Raw genomic sequence first — 9,646 nt, 5'->3', positions numbered from 1 at the left:
TGAAGTTTTTCTCAAATCTATTTGTATAGGTTCTTAGCAATGCAGTGATAAGGTGTTAGTCTGATATTTAATGATTAAACTGATAAGTACCTTTTTGCACTGGCGTAATGGCAGTAACTGAGAACATTAGAACATGCACAGTACTATTGTGTCTCACCAGTCGCAGAACATCAGTTCCTTTTACCCTTTCTATGTTTGGTGGAAGGTTAAGGATTGTAGTTCTGAAGTTGAGGATTTATTTACATTAGCTGTAGCGCAACGGTGCTCATTTAATCAATTTGTATATTTAACAGTTTTACATATCACTCCTTCACAACAGATAATGTTGAGGCAATTTACATAGAATTACAGAACAGTACACAATAAAAAGGAAACAATCTGAGATGGTCATGAACACAATAAAGGGTGAATTTTTAAGGTTTTCACCAGAGTGAGCAGAGCGGGTCGCAGTGTTGTATCCCGAGGCAGATAGTCTCAAACTTGCGTATCTGGTTAAAAACGGTTGTTAAACAAAGGTGATTTTCCAATCTTTTGGTTGTTAGCGTGTCAGCTTCGGAGTCTTCTTTCAGTGTCTTTTCTTTGATGATCTGCAGAAGAAACCTTTTGTTATATCTTTCTTTTATGCAGTGTGTGCTTCCACTCTGGAATTACATGATGCTTTAGATATGCGTGCTTTAGATGAACGTTATTCTGTCATGCTGAGGCAATTTGTCTTTCTGATAATATTTCAGATGAGGATGTTGTGATTGGTCTTTCTGGCATTATCTCTGATGCTGTGTGGACAGATATGACTTTGCTCTGGGTTAATGAAATGTAAAATTAGAGACTTCACTTACATGTATAGTACCTTCCTCAGCTCCCACTTCCTCGCCACACCTAGATTTTGGAAATTGTTTAAACTTAGAACGCTGGATGTCAATCAGTTTTTCAAAATAAACCTTCTTATGGCACTAACATTCATTTGGCTGGTGCTAAATCTTGCTTTCTTCGTCCGTAATTTCAATCACCTATAGTAATAAAATTAAATAGTTAATACATGTAAATATCCCCAAAAATAATTTACAAGCCATATCAATGCAGAATTGCAGAATTTTGAAAGTGTTGAACTGTTCTTCAGCCAGAGCAGAGTGTAGAATGGTAGCCTGAGAGTACTTGGATCAGTGAGTGAGGATTTGTAGAATTTCCAACATTTTATTACGCTCAGAAAGGATACATGTACCCTATGGACTTGTAACATAGAATCCCAAAAGCAGACATTAAAGTCATATGGACTGGCACCAAAAAGATATTTAAAATAGAATACTATTAATTAATTTTTAATGTAGATTTCTAGGATGGGAATTTCCCCTCCACGGACAACAGGCGTTTCCCCCGCCCTGAGTTACCACCTACTAGTATCCGGTATCCTGACTTTTGAGCTCTGGCCTCTGTCGCACGCAAATCTATTGTGTGTTATGAGGACTATGCCTAGACCTATCCCTCAACTATGGTCCAGAGTATGAATCAAGGGCAATGAAATTAAGGAGTACTTTCATGTGTTCATTTTATTCCACCTGATTATCAGTTGTTAGGCTTTACCGGGTGCAGAAAAACAGGACACAATTTTTTACCAGACAGAAAAATTAGACTGAAAAGACCCACAAGACTCTGGGTGCAGCAGAAGCAGCCAAGACTTATGCTGTTTTTTTATTAACTGGGGGAAACACACAATTCTTCCCTCTGTTAGAAAATGCTTTCCTCTTCCCTCCCCTGCTTCACCCATCTCCCCCCAACCAACCACATGCATATATCTACCACCTGCTTAAAACAAGTGGTAAATAAAATCACTATGTAATAGTGAATGGCATGTGGTTTGACAGGGAGAAGAATCTGTTCCTCGTGGCAACTCCCCAGTCCATGGCGTCAAACTTGTAACTGCATGTTACATAAGATTTTTCTGCCACCCCAGTACTATGCAACTTCTAACAAGGGACTATGAGAGATTTTGGACCGGTCCTGTGACCTGGAGGGTCACACTAAGTGTGCCCTCATTTAAGACAGAGGACTGTCATGGGTTTAACAGCTAGAGCGGTGATGGCAATGCATCCTGTTGTAAGGATCAATAGCCTGATGAGATCTTTGCATCATGGTCAGTGTAGTGGCATCCTACTGACACACCCATGTAATGCTCCATTTCTATGCCTGTGTCCAGACTTTGCAATAACATCCAGTGCATGTTTAGGGTGTTGGTGTGCATAGCATAAATGCAATGTGAGGGTGCGACAGAGTAAACTGTATCACCTGCCTGCTAGTTGTATATACAAGTGGGACCATATATCCCTCTTTTATACCCTAGTTCAAAGTCCTCTGTTACCAAGGAATAATGTGCTCTACAAAGTACTCAGGTGCCTGCTGTGGCACCAGGGATGGTGTCAGCCTGACAGTTTATCTAAGTTGAGGGGACATAATCTGCAGGGAAGTGAGTTTGACTATCAAGCAGGAGGACAACGCTGTCCTGAAAGAAGCAAGGTCCAACACATCCCCGTTATCTGTAGGGCGGGACAGAAACCCATCCAGCAGGACCAGCTAGTCTGAGGGACCCCGCCCCACCAAGACTCTCCCAACAGTTGAAGGCAGAAAATAAAACTCTACGACATGATTGTTAAGGCCCAGTAGGACGATTGTGTGCTGCCAACCGTCCCGTTCAAGGTTGCATTTGACAAATTCCTAACACAACAGAGTCTGAATCTACTGGCTTCCTGGAGAGCCTGTGTTGGGCTTTTAGCTGGTGAATTTCTGACTACTCTGTGTCAGAGGCCCATGAGGGACTACAACTACTCCAGTGTCGAACACCCTGTCAGAGCTTACGCCTGTGTTCCAGCCGGCCACAATGTGGGCTCAATTGCTGATGGTCAGGCCTCCAGAGGGGCTGCACTTACCGACAGGCCAGGTGTGACTGCTACCTTGGGACTGCTGATCTTCAGGCAACTGCAAAGAAAAGACAGAGTGGGTGCCCTACAGCATGCTGTAGTGTAGTTCCTATATTCCCAATAGGCTCTGTGCATTGGAATAACATAAACAATAGTTTAGACATAGGACTGAGGTCATCTAGGTCTCTATTGAATATGTTAGACTTAATTAGGTTTGCCAGCTAGCTCAGAGGTCACTAGAAACTTTCTCGAGTAAACAAGAAGGTGTTAACTTTCCTGAATAGACAAGAAGGGATTAGTTTCGGACAACCGCATAAACTTGACAACTTTGCTCCCCCCAGAATAAGGAGTATATCTCCAGAGTCGCGGAAAACAATAGACTGCTATTTCACTCAGTCAATCGTGCATGCTTAGTTTCACCAGGAGTGCAGAGAAATAGAGAGACGGGCGTTTTCAATAAAAGTTGTTATTTATTGAGCAGTCCTCTTTCTCATGCAAGAGAAGTGAATTGCCACATTTGCAATACTTGTCATGAAGTAAAGTGTGTACAGTAAATAGAGTATTATGAAATAATACTGTAAAAGCATTTATTTGGTTTCTGAGCCATATGATACTTAAAACAGATAAAATATATACATACATAAACTCATTGACTAAACGTACTCAACTGGTGCTTCTAAGATACGCCATCCCCGGTGTACCTGACCTAAGCCTAATACGTGGGAAGGAGTAAGTGAGCTGCAGTTTAAGTTAAGTTAGTTTTTGCCAAGAATCTGAATCAAGAACTCTCTAAGGATCTAATCAGCTCCGTACCTTGGTTATAGAATGAAGGAGGTCTTGTATCTCTTTCTCAGGACTCGATCTCCCAGCAACCCGCAAGGGTGACTGGAAACACTGGAGCTGGATTTCTCGGCAGGAGAAAAGACAGCGTCTCTCTCTCAGTGCGTCAATGGGAGGGTCGGCTTTCTTCGGCTCTCGTTACAGCTGGGCTTCGGGTAAGTAGATAGCCGATCTGCTCCAAACCACCGTGTGTTTGCTTAAGGCAAACATTGGTATATTTATACCTGGAAGGTGCCGAGTTTGACGTAAGGTTGGACATAAGACGTCACTAAGAACTTACAGTTCTTTCTGGACTCCAGGAGTTCTTGGACAAATCCAAACAAAAGCAGGGAGAATTCCCGGGCTGCTGGAGGCTTGGTTTGTTTAAAGAACATGTAGTATTTTCTAGGAGTTTATGGGAGTAACCTTGCCGTATTTGGACTGCATTGGCTATGACTAAATATGGATATGATTCTTATGCCTTTATAAGGATTTGATTTGTTATAACCACATAAGAGCATGAATCGGGAATATTTAAATAGGGTCCTAGATACGTTCACAACACCCACTCCACGTATAATGTCCATCATTACTAAATACTAAGCAATACTAAACATATAACGATGCATGTGTTTTCCAACCCACCCCAAAAATACATAAAATGCATTTGAAATGGTGTATGGTATATACACGAAAATGAGTATTTATACTGTACGTTTTTCAAGCAGTGGTATCATTCAGATAATGCATATATACATTTTGGCTGAATGAATTGTGAAAATTACATTTATGAAATGGCTCTTAATACAGAAGAGAAGGTCGAGACCATTTCATCACATATTTATACAATACTGTACATGTGCTAGAGGCTTAAAAATATTGTCTCGAGAGTCTTTAAAAATAGAAGTTCTGTTCTCTAAGAATAGTTCTACTTTAAGCAGAGTACCGTGTGCCAAAAAAAAGTAAATATTTTGGGAATGGAAAAATAATTTCACTTTCAGGGTAAAAAATAGCTCCAATTGTTTTCAGTAGTGTTGTTTATCAAAAACTGAAGGCCGAATTCAGAGTTCAGGGAACGCTGTGTGCTCGTTGTTTCAAACGTTACAAAGTTATTCTCGTTGTTAGGAGAAAACATCAAATCAGACAGGCTTGCGAAAAATTGGTCTACAACAGTAGGTGAAAGTTCGACCAAGTTCGAAAAAGCTGAAATAGTGCATACGTGAGAATCATTGCCATCATCGATGTCTGGATCAGCAATGCTCACAGAAGGTTGTACCTGTGTGGTGCTGCTTTCATCTCGTACTTCACATCCACCTATTTGTAATGGTGAAGCTTCAACGAATGCCGTCATCAGAATAGGTAGCCGCTGGGGACAACACTTTTCATGAGCCATTACCGAACCAAGCAAAGTATTGATATCCATTGGTACTGCTGATGGTAGTGTAAGACAGACTTCCAACACGCATTCTTCTCCGCATAGCAGACACCGAAGCACAGGTAAGATGCAATCTTGCCAGATTGGTCTGAATGAAAGAAACCAGGTAGTACTCAGATCTCTTAGCCGGGCAAAGCCGAGGACTTTAGTAATCCGTTCTCGGTATCGTATAGCCAGGATCGTTTCTTCAATTGTAGCCTGAGTTTTGTCTGTGGCTTGGCTTGCCATATCGGAGCAGAAGGAACAAAAAAAAAATTCCTGCTACGAGTCCCAAAAGAAGAGGCAGCCCGCCGAATAAAGAATGCACAAAATTCGGGAAGATGCCCAGAACTGTTTCAAAGAGTGCTAACAGTCCCGAAAAAATTGTCTTAAATACAAGTGAGATGCCACTGGTATCAGACATGTTTAAAATTTGGCTTAACATTTCTACGAAATGCACGGGGCAATTTGTTGATAATAGGGTTTGTATCTCTGCCGCTGTCCTTGCAACTTGCAGATCATACGTCTCTTTGGACGAGGTTAAAGGCACAGTTGTCTGTAAAAGAATAGACTTCATTCTGGTTAAAGTATCAATTCGAATAGAAGTGATATTCAGAGAAGGCCATATTGCTGCCTCCTTCTCTGGTTTGCTGTTTGGATACAATATTTGCATACAGCAAATGACCCTGGAAGTAACGCTCACGAGATAGGCTATTCCTGGCACCATGCCACAACAGCTGTGGTCACTTGTTATAACATAGCTGCCATTGGAAAGCTGTCTGACAAAAGGCTCTATCTGTGTTGCAGGGGTGCCATGCAGGTGACATGAAAGGTTATTTGATGAACCTTCGCAGGCTCCATGTAAGTTAATACCTTGACACAGAAGTGTACCTCTTAGTGAATTTTTACAGTTGTTGCCACTAAGAAATACTTCTTTTTTTCCTTCACTATAACATTTATGTGTATAAGATAAATTCCAGGTTGACTTGATGTATCCTTTACCCAACCTTTCATACAGGCCTTCTGGTATATACTTTTGGCAATATTGAAACTGAAAAGTTGTTATCGGAATTGCAATTGTACCATGTATTATTCATTCAATGACGGTCTCTCTGACATTGTCAATGGTAATCTCTCAAGTTTTTCAATGCTCAGAATCGTATAGTCTGCTCCTTTTTGTGCCAAACTGATTTGTTTATCAGTACGGTTAAAGATAGAAAATAATGACGTTATGTTGATTACATGCCATGGCACGTAGCCTGAACGCAGATTTTGCAACGTCCAGCCTAGCTGTACAATAGAATGCAATTGGGACTGGCCATGTTGTAACATTAGCAAGTCCTGATCTATTATATCAATAGCCGATGATACAATGCTGTCCAGTAAATAAATTCTGAAGGACAGAGTCGTTAACCCATTGTCCACTACAGACAGTGATTTTTCCAAATTTATACGATCAATTTCTCGTATTTTTTCAGCAGTTTCAATTTGCGTCACTTTCCAAGCTTCGTTGTAAGCAGCGTATATATTGGCGTATATGAAATATTTTGACCCTGTTTGCGAGGTCCCAGTATGAAATCTCGCAAGTCAGCACCTTCTTTAAGTAAAGTTGAGTGTTGCTTAATTTCAGGCAGTGTGGATTTCTGTAGCCACTCAAGGCATAGTTTTCCTATACTATATGTTGTAACTATCCCTGGATGTTGTCTCTGGGAATATCTTGGGTCTGGCCTGTTCTGTTTGAACCCCTGTGTTTTGTTCAGGAATCTATCTAGACACTTATTTGTGTCTGTGGGCCAGATCAACCATTTTTTCCAATCAGGATTTGTTCTGTTTTGGTGTAAAATATGGGATACGTCTATCTCTACATCTGTAGTGCTATTACTATCAGGTATGGGCTTTGGAATAGACGGTTTGTTGAAGTCTTTTATCTTGGCCAAGCCAAGACAGGTTGTTTGCTGAATGGTGTCATTCAGGAATATCATCTGTTCTGGGATCATGCAGGCTCTAAATAATGATTCTAAACCTTGGTTTTTGTCTCAATGTTGTTTTTCCAAAAATCAAAACCAAATGTAGACATTTTTTCATAAAATTTTTCAGAATAAATCAATTTAGTATTTGTCAACATGTTTTTCATTCCTGTCTTATTTAACATTTTAAAATAAAACTTTTCTGGATCAGGAAACCCTGAGAAGTATGGGAATTTCTCATGAAATGTTTTTGAGCTGCCTTTTGGCGGAGTTGGACAATGTTCCCATTGGTTATATTTAAAAACATTTCTCGGATTAGCGGATTTATGCAAATAGTGATGACCATAATGATTAAAACAGTACATTTCTTCATAATTTGATGAACCCTGTAAATAATCATGCTCTGTGAATTTAGCAGACATTTGTAAATCTGACATCATATTATTAATATTTTCAAAGTCCCAATCATCAGAGAAAGTACTTGGTGATACGAAGTCACTTAAGGAAACCTTGAATTGAGGTGGATATTTCAAGAGCTCAATCGGGCCATAGATTTAGTAATCCGTTGTGTCCCATGCTACCCCACCGGGTATAGGATTGGCTGTGATGTTCACTGATGACAGTTCTCTTTTTTCGATGTGAGAGGATCTGTGAGGCTTTAGGACCAAGTTGATGTTCTGACTTGCTGTGTCCATTGTACTATGTTTTCCATCAATAAATCTACCCAAAACTTAAAATCAAGATGAGCCACAGAAGGAGGAAAAGTACACCTAACACAATCCATAATTCAATCCATGGTGAAATTAGATATGTTTCTTTGAGTTGATGAAAGAGTTCAGTCATTTTTTCTTTGAAAGTTTTTGTTGCTGGCGTTTCTTTATGTTCACTTGGATCATCAGAAAAGTCATCGAAATTGATGAAGTAGCTAGATGCAGTTCTGTCAATTGTTTGAATTGCTTCCGGATTTTCATTTATCTTTGGATATGTATGTTCAGAGGCTACATCATTGTTGACTGGTGTTTCTTGACGAACTGTTGCAACTTGGGTTTCAAGAGGCACAAGTTCCATGGCTTTGTTGCATAGTCCTTTTTTTATTCACTGCAGGTTTATCAAATGTGATTAGTCTCTCAGTTTGAACCTCTTGGATTGTAGCAAGATTTGGTCTTCTGCTATTTCTTGGGAGTCCACTGGGCCTACTACTTTATTGGCCACATGATTGTGGTTTTACCAGGTTGATTGATACAACTCTGTTCTCCTTTTTAACAGCAAGGGGCGGTAGTACTACTGATCTTGTTCCGCTGACAGCTAAGACAGGTACTGCTTTTCTGTAAGAAGGCCCAAATTCCTTCTTCACCGTGATCTTTTCTCTGACCAGATCCCCAATCTTTGGAATCCAGACAGGTCTTTCTGGGACAGGTGGTTTTTCTTCAGTGGCCGTTGGCTTTAGCTTTGTGTTAATTAGACTTCTTCTTGTTTTATTTAAGTCCTGTAAAACAGCCAAACGATCTTTGATATCAAAGGTTTTTTGTTTCACCACGGAAGTCTGACAATCTAGATCCTGGATGATCATTCTAGTACCAAACAAAAGTTCGTACAGAGTGATACCTCCTAGAGAATTTCTTGGCAGATTATTAAGACTACGTTGGACACTTGTTAGATGTTTGACCCACCCGTCACCCGAACCTAATACCCTCGCTTTTATAGATGGCTTTATGTCACGGTTTTTTCTCTCCACTACTGCATTTCCTTCGGGATGGAATGGACTAGAGTACCGCAATGCAATGCCCATGGTGGCCATGGCCTCCTTGTAAGCCCGAGAGCTAAACGCAGGACCCTGGTCAGAATATAGCATACCAATTGCGTATGTGCCGATAAAGACTCGCAAATCTTTTATAACAGTTTTGGCGTCAGCCGAGCACTGGGGCCACATCTAAATGAATCTCGTCTTAATAATTATGGGATCGCATTTCTCCGTCTCGATTTCTGCGTATAGATAGCCTAATGCTTTCTAATAAAGGTGTCCTGGCAATTGTCTGGTCCGGTTCACAACTGCGATCTCTATTGCAGTTTTGACAATTCATTGCAAAGTTATAAATGTGCACGCTCATCCCCGGCCACCAGTATTGTGATTGTAATTCTATTAGAGATTTCAAGATCTCTTGGTGCCTCAGACCCATTCCCATGTGTGCTTCTTGAATCAAGTAAGCTCTCCGGTTCGTGTTTGGAATTACTCTATCCCCCACTCCAGGGATTGGAGCAAAAGGAACGGAGTTCGCATCAATTATGTATTTATTTCCGAGTGGATAATTTAGAGATAACGCCGCATAGTTGCCTTTCATTGAGGTTTTTACTGCTAGTAGTGTTTCACCGTCTATTTGTTTTCTAGTACGCTTTATTGTAGCTACGGAAGCCGATTGAACAGCTGCCGCTGTGGCTCTGTTAGCCAATGAATTTCCCACAACGTGAACGCATCACGTTGATGACTCAGTGTATGTATCACATGAGTCTTTCTTAGTTCTTTCTGCAAAAGAACTACC

At 40.5% G+C, this 9,646-nt stretch overlaps 1 long non-coding RNA gene across 1 annotated transcript in view; it reads right to left on the bottom strand.

The window, feature by feature from the left end:
* Nucleotides 1-693: 693 nt before the first annotated feature.
* LOC144806597 (uncharacterized) overlaps nt 694-9,646 on the bottom strand; it is a 32,769-nt gene continuing 23,816 nt past the window's right edge. Inside the window, exon 4 of the long non-coding RNA XR_013605849.1 lies at nt 694-1,007. This is a non-coding gene — a long non-coding RNA (uncharacterized LOC144806597). The remainder of the gene's footprint in view (nt 1,008-9,646) is intronic.

The sequence above is a fragment of the Lissotriton helveticus genome (genome assembly GCF_964261635.1).
Source record: "Lissotriton helveticus chromosome 1_1 unlocalized genomic scaffold, aLisHel1.1 SUPER_1_unloc_9, whole genome shotgun sequence".
Classification (NCBI taxonomy): domain Eukaryota; kingdom Metazoa; phylum Chordata; class Amphibia; order Caudata; family Salamandridae; genus Lissotriton; species Lissotriton helveticus.
Note: the sequence above shows the minus strand (reverse complement) of the source record. Positions and strands in the feature narration are given on the sequence as shown.